At 34.4% G+C, this 23968-nt stretch overlaps 1 protein-coding gene across 1 annotated transcript in view; it reads left to right on the forward strand.

The window, feature by feature from the left end:
• The window catches only part of LOC120416987 (uncharacterized), a 269935-nt gene that overhangs the window by 12540 nt on the left and 233427 nt on the right, over positions 1-23968 (forward strand). The window lies entirely within an intron of this gene.

The following is a 23968-nucleotide window of genomic DNA, read 5'->3' on the forward strand; positions in this document are numbered from 1 at the left end:
TAGAACATTGAATGTTTAATATAAGATGTTCAAGTTCGAATGAACCAATATTGGCATTAATGCTTCTCTTATCTTCTTATTCAGAAAGTAGAAACTTATCAAAAATTCCAATAACTATAATTGAGAGAACTTAAAATAATGTGGATGCTATAAGTTACCTTAAAGCATATTTAGCAGTTAGACTCCAGGAAGGAAGTCTAATGTTTTTTAAATATATTTTTTTATTTATTATTTCTAAGAGGGAAAAGCCTTTTCAAGATCAGTATAATTTCCATATCCTCTTTCAAGCATAGCAATCCTTATAATCTTTTTTTTTAAATTTTAATTCTTATTAATTTTATTTCGACTTCTTTCATGTCAATAAGTAATTTTGTGTTTTGCTTCAACCTAAATATTAAATTATATTTTGGAAGAAAAAAACTTTGGCAATCTTTGTAAAGTTAAGGTCCGCCAAATGTGAACATTCGGGTTTTCCTGATTACTATTTCTTCAAGTTGACCTTAAAAAAGAAAAAAACAATTTTAAATTCTAGAGTTTTTTTATTAGGTCCTATAAACATATGAAAGACAACAGTTTTTTGGTCCTTTTAAAAAAAACTCTGGAATTGTTGTTTTGAGTCGCTATTTACCGATTTGCAAAAATCCCGATACTGGGAAATTATATTAGCTATTTATTTACTTCACAGGAATCTAATAATAAGTTCGAACAATAAGTTGTATTTGCAGATTCAGGAAAAAATTAAAAGGTAGATCATACCTAGTTCCCAAAAATAATGAGGCTACTAATTATCGTTTCATAGAATAAGTATGAATAAATCGTAACTGAATTCATTAAAAAGAAACATATTTATAACTTTTCTATATACATTATTGGCACTATTGGCATAGTTAAAAACACTCCCGGGTCCCGGGAATTCCCGGGAAATTTCGAAATTCAACTCTCGATTCCCGGGAAATTGGAAATCTCTAGAATCGTCACCCTCTGATTCCTACCTTTGGTTGCTGAGATGTGCTCTTGCAAAGAGTTGAATTGACCAAAAATGAGTTTATGTAAGTTGACAGCTTGGAAACAAATGATGAAATTTTCAATGTGAAAATCTCATAACTGTGTGAAATTTTCTCAAATTCTTGAAATTTTTATTCAGGTTTTTGAAATCACGCATTACATTTTAATATGGCCAAATGTATGATTTAAGCCCTCAAAATTTATCTCAGCATCCAAATGTCAAATCAACAATGTCCAAATAGCAAATTGAAGATTTAGAAAATTTTCCAGCTTTTTGAATATATATATATATTTTTTAAAGGTGGACTGGTATGGACTCTTTTTTCAAACATTATTAAAAGAAAATTTTATTGTTTTAACCGTTTTTGGGTGCATTTTATCAAAATTTAAAAAAAGTACTTTTCGATTTACAATTCAGTGTTACACCTTAACAGTTATTTTATGATTTTTTTTGAGTGCATCTTCGTTGAAAATCAAAACTTTGCCAAAAACTAAACGTCCGTCATAGCTCAAAGGCTCAAAAATTGGCACTTTTTGTCTACTTAAACATATTAGTAGTTCTCAAGAATTTGGTTTTTTTTCGCGATTTTAATTTTTTTTTATTTGTGTGAAATTTTGTTCATGGTTATTTTTTTGCAATACAATTTTTTTTCATTTTTTTTTGCTTTTAAGGTGATTTTGAATACCCAACTTGAGTTAAGGTTTAAAGCAAAAAAAAAAATAGAATTATGTTTAATTGACCTTTTCAAAACAACCCAAGAAAAAAAAATTGGACAAATTATTACCGAAAAGCTGAGAATTTTTCTTACAAATGCTTTTTGCTGAGAAATGGCCTCTAGAAATTTTAAATTAGTGAAAAATAAGTTTTTTTTTTGTGAGTTTATAATTAAATTAAGGGTATTCCAAGCGATAAGCTAGTATTTTGCAATTGACGATAACTAATTAACTATTGGTTCGTTTTTCAATGGTAACAAATTTGAACTTTTTTTTTTAATTTTATGCTCATTTCAATAACAGTTTTTTTTCAGGTCGAAACTTTATTTTTTTGAAGTGCTTGTACACATATTCTGGACATTTTCAAATCGAAGGCTTATTTTTTAAATTTCGAAATTATAAATATTTAACAAAAGTTGAATTCTTGGCACATCTTCGATTTTTTTATCAATTTTAAAAAATGATTGTTTTCATACGACACGATTTGTACCGCAGTGATGAAGTGTCTTTAATAAACCAATAATAATTATTTTTCATGACATGATTCTTCATGATTTTATACTAATCAACTCTTACCACATTTTTTTTCAAAGCCCCGTTAAACAGCTGAATCACATAATTCAAAACTAAAATTCCCCAAACAGTCTGCCGCAAGCTGCGTAGGATAGTTTGGTGGATGCCGGCGAGGCGACGTCCTTGCAAATCGATTATCGTCAAATTTTAGCGTGGCAATAAAAACTACCCATAAAATTAGCGAAAACTTTAATACCTACTTATCACCATACCGCACACTCTGGAGGTGGCAACGCTACCGATTTCGAATAGACTCTCAACCATAATGACTTGGGATATTATTAAAACATAAAATTTATGAAAGGCAAACAATACAATGCAGAATGCTAATAACAACCATAATTAGAAATAAAGTTTTCGAATATTCTTTATTTTGAAGCATTAAAATATATATTTGCATCACCCTAACGCCAAAAAAATCACACCAAGTCAATTCAGCTTGAAAACAAATCGAGTCAAGATCTCCCGCTGTAGATAGCCCAAAGAAGAGAAAGAGCACTTTTGTTAAAAGGCGGTCAATCATTTATGAGATAATCTGCTCACTTCATTGACGAAGCCTAGAGAGAGAGAGAGAGTGTCCTCCCCCACAAAACTACATCATTCATGCGTATATTCACTCTTGTGCGGGGGTAGATGGTTTCGAAATGGGCAGGTGTTTGAAACTGATTTAAAAGTTTTTGAAGCTGGATGTTAAAAGAGTATGCTTGTATTTTGAAATTTTTCATTAACTTTATTTAACCTGTATTTTGAAATTTTTCATTATGTAAATGGTTTCAGATAGAAAATTAAAAGATTTTTTAACCTTCAATTATGTCGTTAGTTATAAGTAAAGTTCAGATTCAAAGTTCAAATAATCCAAAGTCCTCGGAAAAAAATCACTTTGGATAATCGAATCACAAATTACGAATTCGAAACCTTGTTTGGGTCGTTGAGCCCAAATATGACCCCAAATAAGCTCTAAAGTGCTCTAAAGTGATAAGATTCACTAATAATCAAATCAGTAAAAGTAACGATTGAAAGTCTGTACCCTGGCATGACCTTCGACAGTAACGGCCCACGTCAATAAACCTTTAGTTGATCGCTCTCCGATGATGACGGCCTGGAAAGTCTACCCAAGTTATCTCACAAAGTTTACGACAAAGTTCACAGTATTTGCACTCTTAATACTTATAAGAGATAAACAAGCCCAAGTCAACGAGCGTATCGCCGAAAGGAAAAGCTCCCTCCTCACACAATAATTCTATTGTATGCGACGGCGGACGCGCGGGGGTTCGTCGTTTCATCCACTTTTGATTTCAAAGCGGAGACCTTTTGTCAGAGACCAAGTGTCTCGTGCCGGCGGATCTCTGGCGAGGGAGGGAGTTCCCACGGCATACAAGACCCGTCTCATATGTTTCGCGCGCTCTGTGTGTGACTTTACCGCCGCCATCAGGCCACGTGGTGGTGCAAAAAGGTTTCAGGTTCGAGGTACTTTGAGGTTTAGTTTTGCAAATGAATCAGATGAATGGATGTGGGTGTGTGTGTGCGTGGTGGTGGTGGGGGTTGCATTGCGTATATGTAAACTTGCGAAAGGTGAATGGAATTTGTGTTTTTGTTGTTTTTTTTTTTTTTTTTTTTTTTTTAGCGGGAAAAACAACGCCAATTATGAACAAAGGCACAAGCACACAATGTCGAGCACCGGGTGTGTTTGTGTGGTGAAGAAACTTTCTTGTCTAAAGTGATGATGATGTATCGGTTCACAGGTTAATTTAGTACAATTTTCAAAATGAATTAAAATATTTTTCGATTTTTTAAGCAATAAATTTCAATCAAACCCGTTGGTTTTCAAACTTTATCGTCCCCTTTACCTCCTTGGCTCATTTGCAAAAACTTCTCTCCCCCCCCGCTCCCGCTTCCCAATTTGAAATTATTGGTTTCAATGCACAAATCAATAGTTATATTTTATGGAAAACATATATTTTCTTGTTTCATATTTAATGTGGTATTCGGTGAGACCTAACTGAAATGTTCTCAAATTAAAAATTGAATTTAAAACGTACAATAAAAATTAAAAGGTTTTTTCAAGAGCTCAGGATAGGTTTAACCGAATGTATTTACATATAACTCACAAAAATTGTTAAATAATACTTTTAAAAAACTAAACTCGTGACCGAAAAAAATATTCATGAAAATTATGAATGTATATTTTTGCAATTCCGTCGTGAAACTACTAACTTTTCCTGTCATTCTTGAACGACGAAATAGCCTACTTTTCTTTACCAAAAATAACAGAATCGAATAGCAACACTTTTCAAAATAAATGCTGAAAAGTTCTACTTTTCAGCACTGAAATGGGTGCTGAAAAGTTGAACTTTTCAGCACTTGTTTCAAAAAGTAACACTTTTCAATTTTTTTTTGATTTAAACGATTTATTGACAAAATACATGAAAATTCGACTTAAAATTTCACTCAATGGGTGTTTTTCGAAATTGCAAAAAATGTTGTATGGAACTCGTTGCAAAACTTGATTTTTTCAGCACTCGTCGTATTTATCCAACTCGGTGAACCTCGTTGGATAAATGTACGACTCGTGCTGAAAAAATCCTCTTTTTGCAACTTGTTGCATAAACTACTATTTTATATTTTCAATAACATCTCATTTTTGAACCAATAAGATAAATTACAGTTATGAAACTGTTCTCTTTTGAAAACTTAAAGAGCTGATGTGATTTTTTTTGTTTGAAACTTTGAAAACTCACAGAAAATGATGTATAAAAGCCAGAGTTTTTTTTTTAAATTAGCTGTTCATTTCAACCGCGAAAAAATCGGGTGGGGGACATTTCGCCGAATGTCGTTTCGCCGAGGGTCATTTCGCCGAAGGTCATTTCGCCGAATGTCGTTTCGCCGAAAAAGAAAAAAAAATATAAAAAGGACAAAAAATGATTAAACTATTAAACTTACTGCAATAAAGAAGACTACTTTGTTTATGCAAACTTTTGCGACAAAAATGAAAAAATATATAAAAATAAAAAGTATGGAAACGAATTTATCATAATCTAATTTGATTTGGCAAAAAAACTTTTCATAGAATCATCAATAGTTTTGTTACATTTTTGTGTGTTTTTCCATTCTTTAAAATATGAACAGTTCTTATCATACTTCTTAATGCAAAATTGAATGACTTGAAAAAGTTTCAGAAAATTGTGTATTCTTTTAAAATCAATATTGTTTTTTTTTGTGGTTTCACATACTTTTAAAAAAAGAGCAGTTCTTTTGATGTTTTTAAGTGTAGTTGTCAGTCTAGATCAGAACATGTTTGGAAAAACATCAATTCTTTGAGACATCTTTATCTTTTTAAACATTTTTGTTTGTGTTTTTCCATTCTTTAAAACATGAGCAGTTCTTATCATAGTATTTAATTCGAAATTTTATGACTTCAATAAAAAAGTTTCTGGAAATTTTCTACTCTTTTAAAATTAATAATGTTGTGCTTCCACATTCTTTTTAAAAAGAGGAGTTCTTTTGATGGTTTATAAATTGAAGTTAACTTTCTTGAACATGTTTTTGAATTTCTTTGTACATGTCTGTGGAAAAATTATCCACTGCTTTAAAAAAAAAAAATTTTTTTCACTCTTTTTCAAACAAATAATTTTAAATATTGTCTGTGAATTTATGTAGCAGTTTTAAAACAAAAAAAAAAGAGTCTAACAAAACTATTCTAAAAGTGTTTGCCCCTACAGTAATTTTGTCTTTGTTAAACTTGTTGTAACTATGGATGTAATTCTTTCTTACTAAGCATTAAGCAGTAAAAAACAACAACAAAAAAACTAAAAAAGAGCATTTTTAAAATACATGAAATTAAAAACACTTTCTATTAAATAGCATAAGAGACCATCTCTCAACCATTTATACAATGTCGAAATCTTAACAAAAAAACAACCCCCACACAACCCCCTCAGCGTCTACGTGATTTTTGGATGACCCCCAAACAGTACCTAAAAAATTCGGCGAAATGTCCATTCGGCGAAACGACCTTCGGCGAAACGACCTTCGGCGAAACGACATTCGGCGAAATGTACCAGATCCGAAAAAATCTTTATTTTTTTTATGCAGCAGAACAAAATAAAATGTTTAAAAAAAATCCTTTCTGAAAGAAATATGATTTTAAAGTATTGACCAACATTACACACTTTTAAAGATGAAATTTTTGAAAAAAAAAAACAATTGCTAAACACACTTGCCCACTCTTAAAAAAATCAAAAGTATTGAAAATCATTACGATTATTATTTGAAAGCAATTATTTTGAAAAAAAGTGTCGTGAATGTTTTTTGCAAACAAGCTGAATTTCTTTTCCATCCTCGATCCTTCTCCAAGGGAGAAAAATCCCATCCCTCTCAGGGGGGAAATTCCTTATCGGTTGAGAATCACTGAATTACTCATATTCAAGTCGAACATTTTAAAATGCGTTATATTTATGTTTTTGGCCTTATTGAAAGTCAGCTATGATTAAAAAATGTTTGGAATATGTTTATTGAAAAGCCATCGAAAATTCATAATCATTTAACATTAAGACATTGAAATTTGACGAATAGTTACAGAGCTATCGCCCTTTTGAAAATCAATGCTAATTAAAATTCTTTCAAATATAACTACACAAAGTTGGGCATTTTGAGCCTCCTTCTCCTCCCGTTGTCCAGTACATGGTTTTGGACCTTTAAAACAAACTCCAGATATTAATATTTAAATACATAAAGCGTAACACAGTCGTTGACCTATACTCTCGTAAATGTGTTACGTTATATTTTACCGGACCCTAAAATGAAAGTTTGAAAAATATCATTTCTCACATTTAACCTTATGAGGATGTTCCTTAAGTAGATGTTCGATCAGTAGGTACAAAAAACAAAAGTAATGGATTGAATGAAATGTTTTTTTTTCCAATGGTGCTTTTTCTTCTGAAACGTAAAAAACTTATTAAATAAAAGTTAATAAATCGCATTTCTGTCCTGTATGAATTCTGGCTTTTTTTTTGCTATGAAGTCTTTTTGAATTGAATGAGAAATTCTCTACGTGTTCGCAAATCAACTTTTATTCGTATTTTTTATTTGAATGCAATTTTTTTCATACAAGTATCTTGAGAAGAGATTTCCGGATCGAATTGGTGTCTTCGGCAAATTGTAGGTTATATAGGTACAAGGGTACATGGAAAAGATTGGTTCCCTATTTTATTTGATTTTTTGTCACTGAAAGTTTAATTCCAAAATACGTATTTTTAATTTTTGATATTTTTTAAAGTTTCAGGGGATTGAAAGTGGCACCTCTTGTGCTAGACCAGAAATATACATTTTTGCAAATGTGGAGTTTTTTAAATCTAAAATATTGTCCAACAATATTGCATACATAATTTTCAAGCAAAATAAAATTAGCAACCGAAAATAATTTTACATAATTTTTTTTTATAAAAAGTGTATCATTTTCAAGTTATGAACATTGTAAGGTTAATTTTTCAAAAAGTGTAGTTTTTTGCAATTTTAAAAGTGATTACATATAGGTAATTCTCTACCAACTCACACGAAATCGGGAAAAGTTTCCCCGACCCCTCTTCGATTTGCGTGAAACTTTGTCCTAAGGGGTAACTTTTGTCCCTGATCACGAATCCGAGGTCCGTTTTTTGATATCTCGGGACGGAGGGGCGGTACGACCCCTTCCATTTTTGAACATGCGAAAAAAGAGGTGTTTTTCAATAATTTGCAGCATGAAACGGTGATGAGATAGAAATTTGGTGTCAAAGGGACTTTTATGTAAAATTAGACGCCCGATTTGATGGCGTACTCAGAATTCCGAAAAAACGTATTTTTCATCGAAAAAAACACTAAAAAAGTTTTGAAAATTCTCTCATTTTCCGTTACTCGACTGTAAAAATTTTATGAACATGTCATTTTATGGGAAATTTAATGTACTTTTCGAATCTACATTGACCCAGAAGGGTCATTTTTTCATTTAGAACAAAATTTTACATTTTAAAATTTCGTGTTTTTTCTAACTTTACAGGGTTATTTTTTAGAGTGTGACAATGTTCTACAAAGTTATAGAGCAGATTAGCAGATTAGCAATTACAAAAAATTTGATATATAGACATAAGGGGTTTGCTTATAAACATCACGAGTTATCGTGATTTTACGAAAAAAAGTTTTGAAAAAGTTACTTTTTGCGATTCTCTTTGTTTCGTCGTCCGTGTCTGTCGCGGGTGACCATGAACGGCCAGGATCGATGACGACCAACTTTTTCTAAACTTTTTTTTTGTAAAATCGTGATTACTCGTGATGTTTATAAGCAAACCCCTTATGTCTATATATCAAAATTTTTGTAATTGCTAATCTGCTAATCTGCTCTACAACTTTGTAGAACATTGTTACACTCTAAAAAATAACCCTGCAAAGTTAGAAAAAACACGAAATTTTAAAATGAAAAATTTTGTTCTAAATGAAAAAATGACCCTTCTGGGTCAATGTAGATTCGAAAAGTACATTAAATTTCCCATAAAATGACAAGTTTCAAAAATTTTTACAGTCGAGTAACGGAAAATGGGAAATTTTTAAAACTTTTTTAGTATTTTTTTTTTGATGAAAAATACGTTTTTTCGGAATTCTGAGTACGCCATCAAATCGGGCGTCTAATTTTACATAAAAGTCCCTTTGACACCAAATTTCTATCTCATCACCGTTTCAGGCTGCAAATTATTGAAAAACTCCTCTTTTTTCGCATGTTCGAAAATGGAATGGGTCGTACCGCCCCTCCGTCACGAGATATCAAAAAACGGACCTCGGATTCCTGATCAGGGACAAAAGTTACCCCTTAGGACAAAGTTTCACGCAAATCGAAGAGGGGTCGGGGCAACTGCTGTGTGAGTTGGCGGAGAATTACCCATATAAAAAGCAGCCATGTAAAAATATTGTTGAAAAATTTAAAAAAATACACATTTTTTAATGTTTTACATGATAAGAAATCTTTATTAATCATCTCGCGATATCTCGGAAACTATCGGTTCGACATTCAAAATTAAAAATCTAAAAAAAAAATACGAAGTTACATTGAATAACTCTACTGAAAAAACCTTGAGAGTAATGCTCAATTAAATGATATGTGGTTGTATGTATAAGCAAAAATTGACAATTTGAATACATCATAGTTTGACTTTAAGAAATGTGTGGGTATTTTCGTGTTTAACTTGATAAGTCTGTTCAACCAAACAATTGGGTTTTGGTTAGAACAACCAATAGAACGAAAAAATGGTTACTTTTTTGAATGCAATGCCAAATAACTAGGTGATTTTATGGCCACAATTTTTAATGCGATTTTTGTCTGTTAAAAAATTGTGTAAAGTTTCAAATCCGCAATGGACCCCTGATTCGTGCAAATATCACCCACTTCGGCTAAACTACTAACCCAACTGGTTTACCCCAACATACCCAAACTCTCCACTGTGTGAGACTGTGATATTTCATGCTGACGCCAAGACCCCACGAGCCGGATTCTGGTGTCCCTCTAATAAATACCACTCCACCTTGCCTTGCCTTGGCTAGTCTCCATCGGACCACAAATTGATGATGCTCGATTTATAGTGCTTGCGACTACCTACCCAGCTGCTTCGTGCTCTGTGTGATCTTCTTCAGCTGAACGACTTTTGGCATTTTGCTCCCAACTCTTCTCGGCGATGTCTGCGTGGTGTTTGAAGATGCGTCTTTGCGAGGTTGTTTTGTTCACCAATACCGGCTGGCTGGCTGGCGGCACTACGCGACTTAGTGTCTTCTTCATCGATCGGTAATTGGAACCGCAGAAGTAGAAGCATACCTCAATATTTGTGGCTGATTATGGCGGCTTGACTTGATGAAGCTATTGCTGCAAGTCTGCGCATATACTAACATGTACGATTTCGATGGTGTTCGTGCTGCTAAGGAGCGTTTAGTAGTGGTGAAGTTTTGGCGCATTAAATCGTTGTAACGAGCCGTGCGATAGTATGCTGCTAATTTGCGATGTGGTGAGAAAACGAGTTTTCTTCTGACATCACCTTGTTCAGCGCATAGAATTCAGGTCCTGGTTCAGCCGTCGACTTCTGACAATAAAAGGCCTTCGTCAAGCCAAGCCATTAGCTGGCAAGGTATTTTAGTACAAAACAAGAAGAAGACAAGCCAATTTCCTAAGCGACCTTCAGGCGGTTTACATCGATCGAAGAAGATGCACTTCAGTCCAAACCGTGCCAAATTGGACCTTGTATTTGGCTAATGTGTCTCTCTTCACCTGTGCGCATGGCGATGGATGCTGCTGAGGGGGGTTTTCGCCAGATGATGCCGTAAAATCCGTGAAGGCCTCCCAAATTCGTCGCGACGTGAGCTTTTCCTCGAAGATCTCGAGCAAATGCCCGAACCCGAGTGTGAGTGAAATCCGAGAAATTAGACGCGACGCGTCGTCGGACGACTAGTCTTGAGAGCTGTTGAAGAAGTGGAGGCTGCTGCTGCTGCGCAGGTCGCTTGACGACTAGTCCAGGATATTATACAATACCCGGCTTCTTGTGTCCACTATACTAACGGTTGGAGAGGCCTACAATGCAATGGCGTGACCTGTTTCATTTTTTTTTCACATCAACTCAGTCGTTAAAATGTACCTTTCGATTTTAATTGCCCTGTGAGGTTTCGAAATTTCAGTAGAGGATGGGGAGGAAACGTGCTACAAATAGGATTTAGAAAAGTTTACAGTTGATCAGATGGTTGATTTTTGTTTGTTGGCAACATTTCCTTTTTCTCGTAACTGGATCCAATTCCACTAGAACAAATTAGAAGGACTGGATAAGTATTTTGACACGCAAAATTAACCAATACAATATTTTCAAATTCTACTGAAAATCAAAATGTTCATGAGAATTAGACACATTGGAATCAGATGTACGAAGGTTTTTTTTAAAATATTTTGCCAGCTATTTTACGGAAAGGATTTTTGAAAATCTTGCACATCTCGGATTAGGTTTCAAAAAGCCGTAAGACCACCGTGATCTCCGACATTAATATTCGTTTTTCTCCAAATTGTAACAAAATTTCATTTATTTTTAGTTTGGGCTACTTGAAAGACATGTAGGATGAACCATCTCAAGCATTTTTGAAATTGGTTTTTCGTAAGTTGGTAGAATACCGATGCAAAAAAAGCTTTGTATACCATTGGCTCTTACGTATTTTTGAAAACTAATCCGTGACATGTACTTTAAATGGGGACCAAAATTCGCTACTTTTGAAATCTAGTGATCTTTTTCATTTTATTCCTTTTTGGATACCTGCATCACATTCCTTTTGGAAAAAAAAATAAAATCTGATACTTTAACAGATAGATCTATTTCAAATATTGTTTCTGTTAATAAATGTATGAATTTTTCGATAAGTCCATATCAAAAAGTGGCTAAAGATAAACTTGTTGGGAATTTGACGAGCTTTTCTGAAATTACACTGAACGAAAAATACACGTTATTTTCATGAGATTTATTGGTTTTAAGCAGGGTTAGTAAATTTTCACGATTCGTGAAATTTATGAATTTTCTGAAATCAGTGTATAAAAGTACCAAACTCAACAAATATTTTATCCATATATGCTCTGAGTGAAAATTTGAATAATTTTCAATTGAAAATCGTGATATTAACTTTTTTAACTCTTGAATTGAACTCTTATATTTGAAAGGATTACAAACATCAACATTGAATTTGTACAATATTTAAAAAGAAATGAATGGTAATAGAAGTAATAGAAGTAAAAAAAATAATTCAAGTAAAAATACATATTTTTTGGAATAAGGCTAGTGCAATTTTTATAATTTTTTTGTCCCACCCTCCCCTTCAAAATTTATCAGTTAAATTGGGAAGAGGGATAGGCAAAAATATGCAACCTAAAAATTTAAATTTTAATTTAAAAAATATATTGTGCAATCAATTGTTGACATTGTATTTTGTTTGCAGTATTAGCTTTTCAAATTAAATCTGGCACTTTTATGCTTTAAACAAAATTTGAGTTTTGGTACCATGAATTGGAAATACAAATGTAACCGGCTCCGTGGCTTAATGGTTACGGCTCCTGTCTCCCAAGCAGAAGGTTCAGGGATCAAATCCCGGTCGGTACCTTTGAAATTTGGAATCAGGAATTTGAATATGAATAAAAACTAAAATGAATCAGGTGGGATTCGAACTCACACCTTTGGATTGGTGGTCTGGGACGCTAAGCAGTCGGCCATCAGAAGGTTTACACTCTAGCAGTGAATTGATCCGTAGTGTTGAAACATGTTATCTCTTCTTCTCATATTATTAAATACGCGCTGATCCCTGATTTGCCTGAGGGGATTGGAAGTCTAAATATAGATCGAGTTTCCTTCAGATGCTTGCTTCTATGTTTAGGCGGGGCCGAACAATGCCCAGCGACCTCGGAATTGGACCGCAAGGAGCTCTGTCATTCTGAAACGGGTCGTTGGAAGCAGCGCGAGGGCTATCACCACCTAATACCCGGGACTGAGATAAGTTGTATCAGCATTCGGCATATACAAAGTCTGATACAAACTATACTTTCCCATAATATCGCTACCGGCTAGCGGGTATTGGATTGGACCACACACACACATGAATTGGAAATACACGTAACACTTTTGGATTTATTTAAAAGGCTTTATAGAAATTTAATATTTTTTCACAGCTGCATTTTACTGTTTGTGTTTAAGTGTTTGAAATTGTAATTGATACATTTTTCTTTAAAATAAAGAAAATGCTATAATTTAGTTGTCCCGACCGTGTGGATCAATTGGACCGCGCACTGGACTCACAATCCAGAGGTCGCCGGTTCGAATCCCGCGGCGGGCGCTCTAAAATTCTTTGTGTAAATATGGGTATTCGGCGCCGTCGCTCCCTGCCATACTTTCATACACTTAGGAGCCCAGGGCGGCGAAGACCTTGTAGATAAAAAGGAAGACACTAGTGGTTGGTACTAGCAATGGTGGCCGACAGCTATAAAGTCAACTTCGTTTTTTCTATAATTTAGTTTTTTTTTTCAGGGACAAAAACCATGTTTTTTCGAAATATTTTGAAATTTCTGGTGAAGGAAGTAGTGCGATCAACTGAAAACAAATGCATTTTCCAGCATTTATTTTAAATTTTAGCTCGTTTATAATAGTTTTGAATGCATAGAAATTTCCTTGTACAGTTCGGTAATGATTGTTTTCACCTGTTTTTCTTGTGAAGTCACAGTTTTTCAACACTACTGATAGTGATTAATATGTCATTTCATTCCAATGGTAGAATTTTACATGAAGATTTCAAATTTAAACTGGTTTTATTCAAGATTAAATGACTCCAAAATATTATTTCAATCTTTAATACCAGACCTTTTCTAGAAACTCCGCGAAAACTGGAATCATCAGCTGGAAACATTACTTAGCTTGGATGCTTAATGTATAACTGAGTGTACAAAAAATTTTCCCGGTTGTTTAAAATATGATTTGCAACAAGTTGCAAAAAGAAGATTTTTTCAGCACGAGTTGTACGTTTATCCAACGAGGTTTACCGAGTTGGATAAATACGACGAGTGCTGAAAAAATCAAGTTTTGCAACGAGTTGCTTACAACATTTTTTGTAATTCCGAAAAACGCTTCTTGAATGGAATTTGATGTTAAACATTCATGTGTTTACTAAATTCATCGTTCAAAACAAAAAAATATTGAAAAATGTTACTTTTCGATACTAGTGTTGAAAAGTTCAACTTTTCAGCACCCATTTCAGTGCTGAAAAGTAGAACTTTTCAGCACTGTTATTGAAAGGTATTAATTTTCCATTCTGTTATTTTTGGTAGGGAAAAGTAGGCCGTTTCGTTTCTCCAGAAGGACAGGAAAAGTTGACAGTTTCACAGCGGAATTGCAAAATAGTAGTTTATGCAACAAGTTGCAAAAAGAGGATTTTTTCAGCACGAGTCGTACATTTATCCAACGAGGTTCACCGAGTTGGATAAATACGAAGAGTGCTGAAAAAATCAAGTTTTGCAACGAGTTCCATACAACATTTTTTGCAATTCCGAAAAACACCCATTGAGTGAAATTTTATGTCAAATTTTCATGTATTTTGTCAATAAATCGTTTGAATCAAAAAAATGTTGAAAAGTGTTACTTTTCGAAACAAGTGCTGAAAAGTTCAACTTTTCAGCACCCATTTTAGTGCTGAAAAGTAGAACTTTTCAGCATTTATTTTGAAAAGTGTTGCTATTCGATTCTGTTATTTTTGGTACAGAAAAGTAGGCTATTTCGTCGTTCAAGAATGACAGGAAAAGTAAGTAGTTTCACGACGGAATTGCAAAAATAAACAGAATCGAATAGCAACACTTTTCAAATTAAATGCTGAAAAGTAACACTTTTCAATTTTTTTTTAATTTAAACGATTTATTGACAAAATACATGAAAATTGACTTAAAATTTCACTCAATGGGTGTTTTTCGGAATTGCAAAAAATGTTGTATGGAACTCGTTGCAAAACTTGATTTTTTCAGCACTCGTCGTATTTATCCAACTCGGTGAACCTCGTTGGGTAAATGTACGACTCGTGCTGAAAAAATCCTCTTTTTGCAACTTGTTGCATAAACTACTATTAAATTTCGATCTGAATTTTAAAAATTCTGACCGTAAAGTTTACAAAAATTGCTTAATACAATGTAACAATGCATTGTTACAGTTTTGCTACTGTGAAAAAAAAACGAAACATTAATGAATTCCTCTACAAAAATTTAATATGTCTGCTTGTGAACATCTGCAAGACTTCAAATAGTGAAAAACACGATATTTTTGTGCACTGATTTGAAAAAAAATCTTGAATTTCTCGGTATTTTGTGAATTTTACACTGTCCGTAAAATTGTGGAAATTAAGTAAAAAAAAGCAAAGCAATCCACTTTAACGACCCCCGGGCTTTTGTGGTCTCTGTTGCAAGTTTCTGCTCATTTCTAGGCGTCCGAAGGTTATGTGTGGTGAGTCACTCAGATCCTCTTTTACGCAAATGGACTGACGTTTTACTTCCCCATCCGATAGAAGGCCAGGAGGATAAGGCGGGAATCGAACCCGCGCCCCATGGCAACTTAGGGATTGGCAGCTGAAGCCGCTAACCACCGCGCCACGAGGCAATTAAGTATCCCTATTAATAACCTTGATATTTTGAGAGAACCTGGAAAATATCCTGGAGTTCAGCAATTCCTGGATTTTCGAAACACCATGGGCTTTGGTCTGATTTGTGTTGAAAAAAATGAAATGCCGTAACCCGTTTTTCACATTTTCTTCAGACGTAATCCACTTTTCATGAACCTAGTTACCAATCAGCAAAGAAAACCAGACAGTCAAATCAATCCGGAGAAAGAGACTTCAATGCGCGTGTGCGCACTTTCAGCGACGAACCCGCTCAAAAGCCCATCGCTAATCAACGAGCAATTCAAATTAGTGCATGCGTCAATCCAACCAGCCATGATCCTAACCTCTACCGGGCCTCGTGCCTCAAAATTCCACTCGAAATGCAGCGCACAATCGGACCACAATCAGCCACGTGCGTCTGCGCGGCCATTCAAATTCCGAAATTGCGTCCGAACAATAATTGGAACTAATTGCACTTTTGGCCACTGGTTGCTCGGTGTCCCCATTAGAGAGTGGTCGATTAGCTTCCTTATTTCACCGCAGGCCGCAGTCGCCACGGCGGTAATCTCGTTAGATAATGAAACAAGGCATCTATTATCTTTCCTAATATTGATTGAGTGGAGTGGATTTTGTCAAATGAGCTCCCCGGCCTCTAACGTGCACCCTAACTAGGCCCAGCAATGGTTAACGCCGGATTCGGAGTCTCGTGCAAATAGCCACCACGCAGTTCGGTTTGCCGGCATTTTTCGGTTGACTTTGGTTACGGACAATGCGTGATGCCACACACTGCAGGAAAACGACGAAGAAAAGCACTCAATCAAGCTGAAAATTTGAAACCGATCGATTTGGTTTTTTTTGGCCAGTTGGAGTAGCAAGGTAAGACTGAGACAGACATTCCAACCTAGGTCGTCTCCAATGGAGTATGGACATTGGCTATGGACAAATTTACGACCTAAAGCTTGTTCATAGCTGTATAAATTGAGGAATCCGAACTGGTATTTGGCTCATGGTTGATGAAGAGCACCACCAAGATGTTGGTCATAGGGTTTCCCCTCAAAACTGCACTACAAGCGACTCACAACGACAAAGGTCTCGGCTCAATAGGTGTGCAAGGTACTTCTACAACTGCCACCACCTTCAGTGGCAGTAACCGGAGCCACATCTAGCCCATAAAACCGAGTGTGCGTTATGAAATGAAATGTGTGAATTGGGTTAATAGTCCACGTAAGTGTGGCCTAATTTAGGAGCGTGTAATGCCGATTTGGGACTGAACTTATTTGCACGATTTCGCGAAATTGATTTGCAAATTTTTTGTCGTTGAAATTGGAAGCAATGGGTTCACGATGAAATTGGTAATCAATTATGACATTAAATAATTAACTTCAAAAAATATAAATGTTCTAAGAAGTGAACTTACTTTTCTTCAAGTTTCAAAGCATCTGTTAGATGTAATTCCCATGACACTCTTATTTATGTTTCCCTACAAACTGTCAATTATCACCACCTCATAACTTTGGCACCAACCGGCACTCAGCCAGCTAGAGTTTAAAGTGCTCCAAATAGATGGCTAGATAGTGAGTACGAGATAGTCTTACCGCGTTGCCATAATATCTGGTGCCACAGCACAGCAAGTCTTCTGACGTTGGGTCTTCTCAGCGCGACTTGAACGGCGCATTCCTTGGCCGGTGGTGCGGCCAAATAGCTTGAAGTTGGAGACCGACCGGCCGACCGACCAGAAGCATCAAGATAATGTGTGAGAAAGCAAGTGCACTGCATTTATTTCAATTGGGTTAATGTTCTGATTTATGGCAACCATCGCCGGCAGCAGCTTCTAAGGCAACTTGGAGGCGAAGTCGGTCGTGGCAGAGTTTTTCTCTGGGGAATATTACGTTTCAGTTGAAAGTTTGAAGTAGTTGACTTTTTTATATGTTCTTTTTAAATTATTTTTTGAATGAATATCTGAAAATGAAAAAGATAAAAATGCCTGTTCAATTTTAAATAGAATTATTATTTTGCAGGAATCGATAAAAATTTTAAATCCATGTGTATTTTTTTTAATTCAGCTTTTAAACTTGTGTTCATATTGTTAATTAATTGTTAATTCATTGTTCAATACTTCGATCGTTTTCTGCAGATATTTTTTAATTTTTTTTTCAAAATACTTCAAAATTGACATTCAAATGTAATCAGCTGAAATAAATTTAAAATGCATTCCCCTGCGTTTAGAATCATTTGTAGCATGTTTTAGGTTTAATCCAAAATGTATTAAACTTTTGAAAATTTTCGATGTAGGGGAACTATACCCTTTCTCAGCCTATTTGTATTATCGGCCTAACAGCACTTCGATCATGAATTACAGCTTTCATAAAGTGTTTTTGACTGTTCCAAAGTAATAAATAGCTCAAATAAAAGTGAGCACGCAACCCTCCATTGTTGATACATCTGAAAATGTTGATTTAATAGCGGAAAACGGCAAAAGTGATGAGAATTGGTCGAGCGGCTTAGAGTGATTAAAATGGGTATATTTCCCCTACTATATCGCAAAAAGTTTTTTGGCTAAAATTTTTGTTCTCGTCTAATCTTACATTTTTGAAAACTAATGATTGCAAAACAATTGAACTAGTGTAAAATGAATTTTTAAACACTTTTTTGGTTCAAATGTTGAGACTGTTGTTATTTTGATTTTTGCATTCTTTTTATTTTTTATAGGTATTGAAAAATGTGTATCTTGATATCAGATTATCCAAAAGATTTGTAGTCTTTGGCAAAGATGAAAGAATTGCTATGGACTTTCAGATAAAATAGTTACACTCTAAGAAAAAAATACTCATTTTTTGAAAAAAAATCATTATTTTTGAAAACTGTGGGAAACATTACTTTTTACTTTAAATTAAAAGAAATTTTGAGATTGTTCACGATTTTCTAACTCTAGCCACTAAAAATGTTTTTTTTTGTTGACCAAGCTTGACTACCCTAAAAATATGTTTTCAAATAAAATCAGAAATTTTAAATTAAATATGATGCATAAAACTTTAAGGATTGGACCAATGGTTGCTGAGAAACAGACTCCCTAAGATAATCACATGAAATTAATGTTTTGGGCCTTTTTCGTTTTTTTTTAAATCAAAAGCAATAGTTTGTTTGTGCAACTAATTTTTTGAAAAGGAAATAAGTATTGTTTTTCGAGTGAAATTGTTTTTTCAGAGAAATTCCAATAATTGGTGAACTTTGGTGAAGAAACCAAATCGAGTAGAAAATTATGCAACTTTTTTTTTATTATTTTAATAGCCTGTTTTCCACACAGCAGCTGTCAAAATTGTATGAGACTTGTATGTACAATTTAATGATGCAAAATTTTCTTTGATCATAGAAAAAGTACACAGAAAAATAAAATCTCAAAGAATTGCTCTCTTAGAACAAATTTTGAATTTTGGGATCATGGATTCATTGACCACGAGTCGGAATATACCCTGGAATTTGGATTTTAAAAATTTTGATGATATTTTAAATTTTTTTGGCAGTAGAATATCTTGAACAATCTTTCAGACAATTCATGATACCTTTTGCGTAATTATTTAAAAAAAAAAATTGAATTGAAATCTGTTTTTTTTAGGCGTGCAAAAACTTTTAACAAGATTTATTCTAACTTAATCAACTTTGAACTTTATCAAGTTTAAATAGTATAACGTGCTTTTTTAAAATTGGATTGAAACTGCAATTTTCTATGTGTTGGCATGAGCTCAAATTGGAATAAGTTTTGAATCTTTTTTGACCATATCAATATATATTGCACACTTAAAAAATACAAAGTTTGGTAACAGCTGCAGAGATTTCAAAATTTGAAGATTTCAGGATCAACAAACGGGAGTTAAAATTACTGGGTTAACCAAATTAAAAAAAAAAACTTTTTTTCATGGCTTAGAGTCTAAAGTCTTCTTTTAAAATATTCGCCCATTATATTTTTATCCCTTGATTTTTTTTAAAGAAAGGTGGAACTTAACTTTACTTATCAAATTAAGTCATTTTTTCATGGTTGATTTATGTCTTGTATATATTTATTTAATACGGTCATAATTTTCAAACTCATGTCCAGTCAAATGTTTTGAAAATTGATAGGAATACAATTTTGAAATTTGTGTCGACACACTTTTTGTTAGTTATAATTTACCACTCGCACACATCTTAAAATATGTTTTATTTTACAGTGTGTCATCGGCTATTACAAAAATATTTTAATGCTTTTTACATACTCCTCCAATGTTTTACAAAAAAATAAGGCAAATATTTTCTTCAATTTATAAAAACTACACTTAAAATTAATAAGACTGATTTCTTCTTGAAATTTTTATATTTGCAGTTTTTAGTATGTCCACGTTATGTTGATATGATGAAATTTTAAGAATTTTTGTCACATATCGTTATCAAACTTTGCTTCAAATACGGCCAAAGTTTAGGATCAAAATTATTGAATGAAATTTGTTATAGCATAATTTGAACAATTTAAATTTTATAAAACTCTAGATGAAAGTTTGCTTATTTATGTAATGTTTTTGTTTTCAATCTAAATTATTTGACCTAATGATGATTATAATTAATGTGATATCGAAATTCTTTATTTTTTTTATAAACGTTGCATTCTAAAACCTTATAAAATCGTTTTCCCGAAGAATTTCCCAGCAGTGACTTCTCGGGCCAAACCTCGCCAGTGCTGATGTGCTGCCGATGGGATGATGGTGATGATAATGGCACCTGCTTTGCAGCAGCAGCACCCAACCGGCCAGGGGGTGGTGGAGTTGAATTGGGTGCCAGCAACAGGTGGCCCCCTGTTCGTGTGTAGGAAAAGTGCATTTATGTGGAAATTGACGTTCGTCGTCGTCGTGATGAGAGAGCGTGAACAGCAGTTTTTCTTCATGGCATGGCTCATTTTCGGGGGGAGAGCCTTCTGATGGGAAAAACTTGGCTGTGAGAGACCAACTGACTGACTGACTGACTGCCGGTTGGCCTTTACGACTACGATGGAGTGCACTAATAACAACGAGGCTGTTATTGAACATAATCACTCTATCAGCTGGTTGTGGCTGCTGGTGCTGCTTCTGGTGCTGGGAGAGGAGGGCCTTGGAGGGACTTATGTAAGGTGCAATTTTGACGAATTTGGTGACGGCTTGAGGTGGGGTGTGCTGGGAGTGAATGAAGGTGGGTTAAACTCCAAACAAATGGTCGAAATTAGCGGACTTGTTAGCGGGCCGACTTTCAACATAGATCGGTGGCAGATCGTTAAAAAAGGTATGGATTTCAGAATGCTTTCAAGACTGAATTGAGAAGCTGATTTTGATCATTGGAAGCGATGGATTTGGAAACGTATCTTGTCGGGTTATGTTTTACCAAATATTAAAAAATCCAAAAATCGGTCTGATCTCCAAGATTGTAGAACATTAGAAATATGAAACCACGTTGGTGTAATAGTTTTTGTTTTTTATTTATTTATACATTTTATATTATACAAATCTTCATTTTTATCTTTCTTTGAATCTTTCAAAAACGATATTTTTACAATTAATTTTAGAAAGCATTCGCTGAGTTAAGCGCTTCAAGCAATTTTGCAACATTTTCAATTCTATGCAACAAGTGCAAGAAGTTCCCAGTCGTCCACCAAGATCAAGTGAGTTAATTGAACTGTTCGCGTGCCTAAGTTGCTGCTGCTTGATCTACAAATCATTGGTTTTCGCCGTGGGCCACAGAAAGATTGGTAATTATGAGTTGGCTAAACCAGTTTGCAACTCAAGTTGCTAGAAGTTTTATCAAGAAGCAAAAATCTTACTTGAAAATTGATTAGTTATGTCTAGTTAACCCTTGAATGGTTCGGACTTCGGCTCAGATAAACTTTAAAGCAATCTCGTAACACACTGCTTCTAATCTCGTTTGTCCGTGAATTTGCAAAAATCCAAACCGGAAGAAGTAGAGCAAGGAGAATTCCAAACAGTTGACTAACTCGCACGGGGTGTCATCGAATAACTTTGCATAATTACGACGACGACGAGCTGCCTCTGCTTCGGCCTCTGCCTCCAAACAGCCATGCTAATTTATTTCATAATACTTCCCCTGAGATGTTCATAAAAAAACAACCAGACTCATGAACAACCACCGGCAGAAGATCAGTGCTAATGGCGAGAGTCAACAGCGAACAGACTCAAGTTTCGCTCTCGATGGCAGATCGAGTCATTTCTAATGGATTTGGCCACAACCTGAACTAAGCCCCAGCATCCGAGACGACTCATCATCAATTAAAAGTCAGCCAGTCTCGGGCGATCAGACGTCTGGGGGGGTGAAAACCGGTTAACATTTAGTCGGTTCCAGGTATAACCCTTCGGGGCAACTTCTATATCTACCGGTTAGACCTCCTCCCCCCTCCTTTCCTTAAGAAAAGTTTATTCGAAAAGGGGGTGGTGATGAGTAGGATGAGCCGCCAAACCGGCAACTCTCGCAAATAAGATGGGACGAGACGCTGCGATCGAAATCAAAAGTTTTGCCATTTCAGTTCAGCTTTCGATTTCGTTTGAGAATTGAAGATGCCATCGGAGGATGATGATGATGATGGCAGATGATCTTTGGAGCGAGTGAACGGTGTTAAGACTGATTTTTTTTTTAGATTTTTGTTGATAAATGTTTTTTCTTGTGAAATTATCTAATAAACTACGACAACTTAAAAAAATTATCTATCATTTATACGAAATTAAAAAGTGTAAACTCTGGTATTAACAATCGACCTTTCGTTTATTCGGTGTTTAACCTCGGCGATTTCACGCCAAACAAGCAGAATCGAGATCAAAAGTTTTCCGAGTTGGCCTAGATTTGGCATAGGAGTTCCTTGGCCCATGTTAGACCGATTTTTTGTTGGGTAATTCGGCTGAATTAGGGTGTTCCAGAAAAAATGTGTTTTTAAGGATTTTCCCAACTACAACTTAAGCTACAACTTAAAAAATATATATCCCCAGATCAGCTGAACCAACCACGTGGCTTGCCACGTGGCAAAAGAAAGGTGATATATTTATTAGGATGTAACAAAAATGACTTTTTGGCGGGCATTCAGGGGTTTGTTCCGGTGGGCATATTGAGCCCAAATCCCAAATATGAGCTTGATTGGATGTAACAGGAGCTGGCGCTCCGCCCTTCAATTTTAAATGGGATTTAACCCGTAAAAAAAGATTTTTTCAAAAATTTCACTTTTTGAGGCATTTTGGCCACTGAAGCGTTTATTTTGAACATCATTGGCGTGTAGGCCAGATCCTTGCGCATCTTTTGGTATATATAACATTGAAGTTTGGAGCACACTGGAGCTCGGTACAGACCTTCAAAGTTCGGCATTTTTTTCGAAAAATCGGTCCAAGCAAAATCAAATGGCGTCTCGGGCGTCGCGAGGTGCGACGCATATCTTTTTTGCCGGGGTCGATTTTCTGAAAAAATGCCAAACTTTGAAGGTCTGTACCGGGCTCCAGGGTGCTCCAAATTTCAATGTTATATATACCAAAAGATGCGCAAGGATCTGGCCTATACGCCAATGATGTTGAAAATAAACGCTTCAGTGGCCAAAATGCCTCAAAAAGTGACATTTTTGAAAAAATCTTTTTTAACGGGTTAAATCCCATTTAAAATTGAAGGGCGGAGCGCCAGCTCCTGTTACGTCCAATCAAGCTCATATTTGGGATTTGGGCTCAGTATGCCCACCGAAACAAACCCCTGAATGCCCGCCAAAAAGTCATTTTTGTTACACTCTAATATTTATCACAGTTATTTTTTTTTGTAAATTTGGAAGGTTGAATATTACCTCAATTTTGACTGAAAATGTAATATTACATCAGAAAAGTGGTAAAATTACACAATGTGGGGTAGGTATTGTAAATATATTTAATAACAATCAGGATTTTTTCGTACATTTCGAATGTAATAACAACATTTTTTTTAAACATTTAAAAATTTCACAAAACTACGTGTTTTTGAAAAAAATACTCAAAATGTATGTTTTTCACGATATCGGTAACAATAACTCTGAAAATTTTAAGTATTTAAAAAAAAAGTATGTTATTACATTTGAAATGTATGAAAAATCTCGATCGTTTGATACCCATATTGTGAAAAAACTGAAATTAAAATTATATTTTTTTTGAAAATACGTAGTTTTGTGAAAAAATTTTGTATTTAAAAAAATGTTAATATAACAATCGGAATGTATGAAAAAATTTGGATCGTTTGATAACCATACTGTAAAAAACTGAAATGTTAAGGTTTTTTTTTTTAAATACGTAGTTTTGTGAAAATTTTGAGTATTTTCAAAAAATGTTGTTATTAAACTCGGAATGTATTGAAAAAATTCGATCGTATGATACCCATATTGTAAAAAACTGAAATGTTTAGTTTTTTTAAAATACTTAGTTTTATGATTTTTTTTAGTATTTTCAAAAAAAAATTGTTATTGCACTTGAAATTTATGAAAAAATCCCGATTATTTAATACCCATATT

This window comes from Culex pipiens, chromosome 2, assembly GCF_016801865.2.
Source record: "Culex pipiens pallens isolate TS chromosome 2, TS_CPP_V2, whole genome shotgun sequence".
NCBI classification, from domain to species: Eukaryota; Metazoa; Arthropoda; class Insecta; order Diptera; family Culicidae; genus Culex; species Culex pipiens.